This window comes from Lepisma saccharinum, chromosome 2 (assembly GCF_977018435.1).
Source record: "Lepisma saccharinum chromosome 2, izLepSacc3.1, whole genome shotgun sequence".
In the NCBI taxonomy this organism is placed as follows: domain Eukaryota; kingdom Metazoa; phylum Arthropoda; class Insecta; order Zygentoma; family Lepismatidae; genus Lepisma; species Lepisma saccharinum.
In genome coordinates this window covers 115882410-115892249 of record NC_139230.1, presented here as the reverse complement: position 1 = coordinate 115892249, position 9840 = coordinate 115882410, and positions in this window count along the sequence as shown.

Sequence of the window (9840 nt, the reverse complement as noted above, 5' to 3'; positions counted from 1 at the left end):
GGGCTGTGTAAATTTTGTGCCATTTGATTTCTTGTATTGTGTAAACAATTTGAGTGACAGCTTATAAGAGCCATTTTGTGCATTTAGAATTGCCTGCACATCAGGATTTATACTGTTCAAAAAATTCTTAATGTCACATCTTGGCTCTGATACAAAACGGTGATCCCTTAATTGGCAATTAAAACTGCTATGGATAGGTTCATAGCGTGGCTGCTTTGCCGGTCCAGCATTAACAGGTGTTTCATGCTTCCTTTTCAGACCAGATGTAGATGGTTGAGGGGGCAATGTTGATGACTGTGCAGAGCAAGTACCTTTATGTTTATAAGTGAAGTATTCCATGCTATATTTTCTATGGCATTTAGGGCATATTTTTGTGGGAGTTCTGCATTTGTCTGGATTACAATTCTTTTGATGCTTAGCCCAATTGGGGCTGGATATATTCTTTTTGCATTGATTACAATGTTTTTGATTTGGCATTTTTGTTATTGTTTATTATATAAGATTTCTTGGGGTTCAAATCAAAACTCTATACTTAATAAAAAATATCAGTTAGGTTCAGCAGTGTGATTTGTGTGTGTGTGTGTGTTAATATTTTTGGCTTTGGTATTTTTGTTGTTGGTTTATTATATAAAATTTCTTGGGATTCAAATCAAAATTCTATGCTTAATAAAAAATATCAGTTGGGTTCAGTGCAGACAAAAAAACTGCATAGCTCTATGTCAATTAGTTCTTGAGATATTAATTATTTTGTATTTAGGAACCACTTTGGCCCCCCTGCCAAAAATTGGCTTTTACTGCACCAGTGTATAGTGTCCCTATGATCGTACTTGGGTTATTCTACCAGACTATATGCTTCAAGTCTCCTACAATCTAGTAGAGCCTGTTCAGATTCTGCCCCTTACTAGTGGGTTCCACTGCCGATCCTGCAATGGTAACAAACAGCACTGTGCTCTGGCTTATATAGATTTATAGAGCCAATAGAAATCTTGCTTATTTAAACCAATCAGAAAACACCACATCATCACATTATGGCATAACCAACTATCAGAAAACAACACATGCCTAATAATTTATTGCATAATAATTCACAACATGATGCAATAGAAGTGGACCGGAAGTAAATATGTATGGATGTGGGTGGGTGTGGGTGGGTGTGGGTGGGTGAGCATCTTGGCTTAGTTTTAAGTGCTGTGTTCAAAATAAAAATATAGTGGCTGGTAGCTGCATACAAGCCAGCAGAATCCCCTTCTTGTTGTATCCAAGCCCTATTATAATTTTTGTTTCTACATTCTGTCACTAGTTTTGATCCTAGGCCAGTTATATTTATGGGGGTGACTCTGCATGGCCCCCAGAGCAACATACTGAAATTTTAAAAAAATCGATAATTTTATTTCTGAATTTTTCACTAGTTTTGATCCTAGGCCAGTTATATTTCTGGGGGTGACTCTGCATGCCCCCCAGATCAACATACTCAAATTTTGAAAAATCGATAATTTTTTGAATTTTGATTATCTCTGAAACCATGAATGCTAGAGACATGGGGCTTGTTGCTTTAACATGGGCATGCCGAGAGGCAACTTTTTGATCTCTATAATTTTTCAAAAATCTCTTGCCGTTCTCTAGATCTTGAATAACTTGCCTATTTTTCAAGATAGGAGCATGCGGGTTGCATATTTGAAATCTAGAGGCTGTTTAGAAGTTTTGTTAAAAAATCGATAATTTTTTGAATTTGTAATTTTTTCAAAAACTATCAGTGCTGGAGACTTAAAATTTTGTAGGCATATTATAGGCATGATTCTCTACATTTTTTGTCTCTATAATTTTTTTGATAGAAGCAATATTTAAGCTGTAAATCTCTGATTTATGTCTGTTCTATAAATAGAATTTTCTGAAAAGTGCAATATTAACAAAATTGTTAATATTTTGAAATTTATGCATGCTCAGACACTCTAGCAGTCAGGTATAGGCTTGTTAGGTCCCACTGAGCAACATACTGAAATTTTGGAAAAATCGATAATTTTTTGAATTTTGATTATCTCTGGAACCATGAATGCTAGAGACATGGGGCTTAGTAATTTCTCATGGGCATGCCGAGATGCAACTTTTTGAGCTCTATAATTTTTCAAAAATCTCTTGCTGTTCTCTAGATCTTGAATAACTTGCCTATTTTTCAAGATAGGAGCAAGGGGGTTGCATATTTGAAATCTAGAGGCTGTTTAGAAGTTTTGTTAAAAAATCGATAATTTTTTGAATTTCTGATTTTTTCAAAAACTATCAGTGCTGGAGACTTAAAATTTTGTAGACATATTCTAGGCATGATTCTCTACATTTTTTGTCTCTATAATTTTCCTGATATATGCAATATTTAAGCTGTAAATGCCTAATATTTATAAATAGAATTTTCTGAAAAGTGCAATATTAACAAAATTGTTAATATTTTGAAATCTATACCTGCTAGGGCACTATAGCAGTCACTATACTTAAGATATCATACAATATCAAGAAGGGCATATTTTTGACAGGATTATGGACAACAATCTCACAGAAGTGCCTTTTATAAGTGTAGGCAAATCAATCTGAGGGGGGTCATACTTTCCCGGGAAATTCCCAAGGGCATTTTTACAAAAATCTTGGATTAGACAGAGTACCACACTTGAGCAAAAAGCTCATATGGGCATGTTGAGCTAGTTTTAAGTGTAGGCAAATCTGCCTGAGGGGGGTTCATACTTTCTCGAGTTTATAATACCACAAATCATACTACTGAGCACCGTGTGACTTCTCGTCGATATTTTGGTTCCCGCTTCGAATCCTCCCGCCTGATAGTACGCTGCATCCGTTTTGGATAATTTCAATGTTCCCACTGCCGTCGACGTGATGCCTGGATAATCGATTCTGTCGATGACGGTGTTGTGTTTCCTCACCTCCACCTGCGAGAACAGGTGAGGCACGAAGTTGTCCACGAGTATCAAATTTGCTGCTGCGGGGAACGCGTCTCCGCTTTCTTTCTTCACCACGTCGAATTGAAGGTAGAGGTCCGCTCTGTGAGGATGAACGAACCCGTCGCCTACGTCCACGTCGTATTCGATCTCCGGTTCGCTTCGTTCAAATTGGTGAACGTGCGACGGTTGGGAGGGAAAGATTGCAATTCGTAACTTTCGATTTGCTCCATTTTTTTTCACTATGTGTTATTTATTATACGTTGATCTCCACGATGGCAGTGGTCGTTGCACCTGCGAAATCCACCACCTCTCCTTTCTCGTTCGTCACCACTAACTCTATGTTGTCTATGCGGTTGCGACATACTGGAAAATAGATCGGCGAAGAGGGTGTGTAGATGATCGGTTCCATGAATTCGGAACTGGGTTTGAAAGTGGCTATGATTCCCGTCTGCTTGTGACTTCCCAACAATCCGTCCGAGGATTTCGTGATCATGCCTTCGGCCACGTTGCAGTGTACGTTCAGAGTCTCTATGGCTAGAAATTTAGGAATGTTTGTTCCCGTGTGCTTGATGCCAGCTTCGAGTTTCGGGTGATCGTTCTCGAAACCTAAAAGTTCTCCCATGGTGCCCAGGTCCACGGTCTCCGTCGCCGACACGATTTCCACTCTGTGCGTGACCGAATTTTGAGAAAGGTACGTGCCTTTGGGTAATTGAGCTTGCAAAGTAGAAAGATTGTATTGGCCTGGCGTGACGACGATATGTTCGTTTCCGACGCTAATTTTGTTGTTGTGCTGCGTGACGTTAGGTATGAGGTACATGCTGTAGAATGCACGCAGAGCTATGGATTTAGGATAGACGATGTCGTCGTGCAGCGTGAGTTTCAAGATCGAAGATTCGCTCGTGAGATGGAACACGCCCATCGTGATGCTGTTTCAGGTTCCACAGTGCTTTCTGGAAATCTTCGATCGTAGGCTTATTTATTTTAGAGAGAAACGCGAGCACGGAGAGGCAGAGATGACCGCAGTTCACGTCTCCGAAATTTTGAATGCGTTCGTCGTTGTAGTATATAGGATTGTTCGTTTTCAGATAACGAACTAAATTTGTAGGTGGAACACCTCCGAAAGAATCGAAAACAAATGCTTTATCATTTTTGTGGTAACATATCCAATGCGTGCCTGGATTTTCTTGACTGTCCAAGTTGACTACTCCGCATTCTCTTCTTTTAACGGTTGAAGGTAACGAGTCGGACATGAAAACGCCTCTGAAGTGTTTGATTTGTAACGGTTTGATCAGAGATTCAATGTCTCGGTTGGTGAGTGCTGTTTCTATTTTTTAAACTTCCTCATGACCCCCTTCCCCTTCTTCTCCATGGCCAGGTTGTGACGTTTCTGTTCTTCCAATTCCGCCTTGTTCTTCTTCGAGTCGATGACGGTTTTCGCGATGGCGGCGCTACCCCCAGCCAAACTTCCAACGGCCCCCAATGCTGCCAGGATGGCCGGGATGCTGAATATGAAACCTCCGATCTTTTGCTGTTTCCGCGAACGCTGCAATCTTTTCAATTGAGGTGTGCTGAGAAGTAATTTCATTCCGTGTCCTTTCGTCAAGCAAGAACGTTTCTTCTCGCGTTGTTTCTTGGTGAGTAACCCATCGAGGGCACCCAGCGTTTTCAGATTCGAATATGGTATCTGGTTCACGACACCCTTGGGCTTCATGGTTTTTTTACAGTATGTTATTTATATATATGTTCTGAGATTTTTTTTGTTTCCCTCTCTCGTGTAATTTTCTTTCAAGGTAAGTTATTTTATATATACTCCGCGCAGTCGTTACACAAATTCTATTACGTGCTTTGTTTTCTTACCAAGAAGTTCCTTTGTCCCCTTGTACACGATTTGAGTTTTGTTCTCGATTAAAATAGCTAGCTTCTCGTCGGATAACATGTTAGCGTATCGATCTGGTAAAAATAGACTGTATTGTCCGTTGAGCAACAGACGCACCTTGGGACCATACTGAGTAGAAACGATTGAACCGGAAGTTATCGTGTAAGGTTTGTCGACTTCCAATTCCTGAATTTTTACATACTCGACTGACAAATTTAGCATTTGTTTTAATGCTTGGAGGTCACTCATTTCTTTTTTCACTCATATCGAAGAGAAATTTCAGTGTGTTAGAGAAATTTAATTTTTTTTCACGATGTGTGTTATTTATATATACTTTTTTTTCACGAGATTTGTATCGAAGATTTTTTTGTGTGTGTGTTAGAGGAAGAAAGTCCGTGCTTCGGAAAACGCGATGATGTGCGTGATGATTTCTTCGGTCTCCTGTTTAGACTTGAACCAATCATCCGTGTATCGTCTTCTCCCCTGCCTCGCCTCGTGCAATTCATCCAACCTATCGTTTAACTTTTTCCCCTGCGGCCGAAAGAAGAGTGTCGAGATCACCGCACCTCATTCCACTGATCTCCAGAAGATGGTCCTTGACAACCATTTCACAAGGGATATGAAATTCCGGCGTCGTTTTTGCTATAATTACAAGTTTCCCTACATCCTCACAATCTCCGTTTACTGCGTGTTTGAATATTTTACATAGCAGTTCGTGCGGCAAATCAGTTATACAAGACATGTTGTTTTTTTACTGTATGTTATTTATTTATACACCCCACCCAAATTTTTGTTTCGCATTCATGGCGATGGTGGTGCCCAGTGCTGCAACTCTTTCACCCAACGATGCGTCTCTGCTGACGAATCTTTCGAAAGCGGCATGCTCCAATTTCTTGTCTGCTTCGTGACGTGCATCCAGATCGGTGCGAGTGTTGTTGTAAGCGATGTCGTGATCTTTGCATGCTGCGTCCAACGGATTCACACCCTTGTCTCCTCTCTCCAATCTTTTCTCGAGTTTGGTACCCGGTCCGCAGTACTGGTAGCCAGGTAAATGCATCTCGAAAGGTAACTTGTTGATGATGTCGTTCACGAGTCCCTTTCCTTCGGCCACGTTCCAGAATCTCGGAGGCAGCGTGTTGATGATTTTGATCAGGTAACCTATGCCCTTGTCGTCGTTCACGATGAAGTTGGAAAGTTTCGTGCTGATAATGTCCACGATGCCAACCTTCTCGTTGTAGAAATTACGGTTGCCTGCATTCTCTTCGCCGGCTATCACCAACAATCGGTCCACGAGCTTCCTCACGTCGTCCACCCAAACGAATTCTTTGGGTAACGTGTTGTAGCGTTTGACGCCGCTTCCACTCTTCACCTCGTTCCAAATCGGTTTGATGAGATTTCTGTACTTCTCGCCACTGCTCGATTTCACCCTATTCTGCGAGGCATCGTTGTTCTGGTACATGGCATCCGTCATGATCAGAATTTCCCTGTAACTCTGGTAATCTTCGTCGGTGTAATCTTTCGGCTGCTTTTTGGCAACGAGTTCCCACAGTCCCACCATACCCGGATAACTGGTCCAACTATCCTTCTCGCCTAAATTAACTTTAATGTCGTTGCCTTCGAAGGTCACCTTCGATTTCCCAATCTTCCAAACCACACCGCCTTCGTTGGTTTCCATGCTCGGATACAATCCGAACACTTCATCCTTGTCGAACTTCCCCGTGCTCAGGTAGTCTCGTGCCAAAGGTCCCAACTCGATCTTATCCGAAGACGACGACGTGCTACCTATGGCTCGACGTCGTGGTACTTCCTTCACTTCGAACGGCGTCGAAGGAATGCTCGAAATGGGCGAGGGTACAGTGTAACTTTTAGCTGCAAGTGGTACGAGTTCGTTGATCAAATTTTTATTTTGTTCCGTGACACTTTTAATTTCTTTACCTAGACCGCTGATGGCATCGATCACAGGTTGATCCTGACGTTTCTTCTCTTCGTAGGATCCGCGATTCTCGGATTTCTAACCTTTGAATCGCTTCACTAGATATTCCCGCAACTTGAGATTGTCCTCTTCTTGAAATTGACGTTTTGACATTTTTCTATATACGTTGAAACGTTTCTGAAACGTCGAATTCTCAGCCTATACGTTCGGTTCTCGTAGTTTTCTGCTGTCACCCGCTTGAGACTATCCACTTTTTCTAACACTCACTTTTTGTTGTAATTGTTATTTTATATATGCTTGTCAGACGTTTGAAAAAAAGAACGTTTTTTCAAATTTTATTTTTTAGATTCTCACGACCTTTGATTTTTTTGGATTTTTTTCTTCTTGTTGCAAATCTGAAATTGTCCTCTTGTTAGCCTTTGAGACGTCTAGATAAACGTTTATTTTATTCCTATATTTTCCTTGGTTTGCTTTTCGAGTCATGTCAATGGTCACGAATCCGAAATCGTCACTGTTCCAACAGTGGGAGCAGGATTTAGAAAATAGATTGTAATTCATTTCAGCCCCTACGTAATCATCGTGTGCGTGTTTTAAATTGGTGTGGTCTTGTCGAAACAAACATATGAAATTAGCATTATCACGTAGCAGTTGTTTCGGAACCTTGGACAAAGTTTGTGCCAGGTAGAAACAATCTAATCCTTTGTGACGACCTCGAGTGAAAAAATTACGAATCTCGTTTTGATTTTCCAGGATCATGTCGTCGAACACCACAACGGAATTCTCGAGACAATCGTCCAGTGGAATGATTTCAGATGCGAAAGTTGCAATGCCCAGTCCCTCGTACAGTTTCATAAGTTGCTGGTATTTCGCTTGTTCGAGACTTTTCGAAAATAGGTAGAGGTGTCTGTTTTCCCAGTCTAACCAATTGGGTGCGAGGATAAAATTATCAATGAGCAGTGTCGTCTCTCCACACCCCGAAGGTCCTACGATCAGACACCGTATGCTGTCGGGGAGCAATTCGCCGTTCCTTTTCTTCGTTTGACTTTCCGTATCAGGTAAACGCTTCACAACATTGCACGTACTCATAGAATCACTTCGTTCGAATCGATCCAACTCGTTCCCGGAAGTCCCAGCCATTTCACCAAAAGTTTGTCACCTCTCTTACGCAAAACTTTTTCGATAAGGTACGTGTCGGGGTATTTAGTTTTAGAGAGTTCCTCCTCGTAGAAGCGCCCCAATAAAATTTCACCGCCACTGTCCTTTATTATATACGTGTGACGGTTCCCGGGTAAAACTCGAACTACGGTAAAAAGTTCCGTGCTCCAGTTTCGTGTGAAACCCCTGTCGAACGTTCGCTTCAATTTACTGACCCTCACCTGGTCTCCCATTTTGTATTTAGCTTTTTTTGTCGTGGGTGTGTACTTTGGACAGTAAGCGCTAGAAATTAAACGCTGCTCGTCAGACTTGGTAACGTCAGCTGGCTTCATGCCTATCGTTCTGTGCACCGTGTGATTATAGTCGTTAACGAGTTCCGGAAGAATGGTGACCCACTTGTAGCTTCCCTGAAGCGTGAAGCGTGACCACATGCGCGATTTCAGAGTGCGATTAAATCTTTCCACGATGCTGGCTTTGACGTCACTGAAGGTCGAGTAATGTCGAACGTCGTGTTTCCGAATAAACTTTTGGAATACGACGTTGTAAAATTCCTTCCCCTTGTCCGTGTGCAGAAACCGAGGTCGTCTGCCGCTTTCGCGAAAAATTGTCTTGAATGCTTCCGTGACGCATGTTCCTGTTTTGGCCTTCAAAGGTAGAGCCCAAGCGAATTTCGAATATTTGTCTATGACGGTGAGAAGGTACTTGTTGCCCTTGTTCAATTTATGTACATTTTTTAACTTGCCGCTACTCATCTCGACGAGGTCACTTTCCCAGAGGTCATCGATGCCCTTGGTTACCACCGCTAAACGTTCGTAGTTGCGGCGTGCAGGTTTATGCAATTCTTGGACGATGGCTTGCCTAGACATTTTTTTTTAGAGATTACGTTTGAAGAGAAGCACCAGCGTGATGAGATTCAAAGAGGGTGGCACCTCGCTCGTGTTTTGAATGATCAGCTTATCGCCGGCACTCACGTCGAAAACGGTAAGATCTTCGTCTTCGTGTATTTCATATATGTTGTGCGTTTCGTTCCAACGTGCCAGAGGAATGTTTCCTGCTTTCTGGACACCACGATTCGATATCAACGTCATGGTGGGAACGCTAGCTTTTCTGCCGTGAGACCAGTACGAAAATTCGTTTATCTGAATCGTGCCATCGAGGAGAAACTTGTAGTACGGATGATAAGGATGTAACATGTACAGTTTGTTACCTTCGACGAACGTGGAGATTCTCTGTTGATTGGGTACGCTGTTGATTTCGATGGCTTGCAAGGTGAACAATTTGGCGATTTTAGTGTCGACGCTGAGCAGATTCCTGTGAACGTGTCCAAGTTTATTTTCGATGGGCAACAAATGCTCGACTATGGTATCCGTTACGGCAGAAAATGACGGTTTGATTTTCACTTCCACGTTCAACTGCTTGTAGTTTTCGTTCAGTTCTTGCAACTTGGCACCGAAAGAGGCCAACGTCGATTCCTGCGTGGATTCCAGCACTCCAACTTGATCTCTGATGTTGACGACAATGTTCTGAAGGTTCTCGACTTGATTCAATTTCGAGTAAGTAAGATCGTTCACGATGCTTCGCATCTCTGTAAACTGCGTGTGAAGATCCGTGACGCTCTGCGAAGTGGGCAGCGTCGACACCAGCGAACTGATTTCATCTCGAATCTGTTCCACGTTTGCCGTTTCCGTTTCCAGTCGTTTCAGCATTCGCGATATGTTCCTTTTCAAAGCGTGTAATTCTTTGGAGGTGGGGAGATTGGCCACCGTACTTTCGAGATCGCTCAATGAACTTTTGATGTTGCTCGAATCGGATAATGCCGTCGCTGCCGTTTTCAATTTTTCCAAATCTTCCTTCGAAGGCACGCTCGTCCGTAACGATTCCAAGTCACCCTGTATGTTGTCCAGTACGTGATGAAAATGAGCAAGGTTCGATTCGAC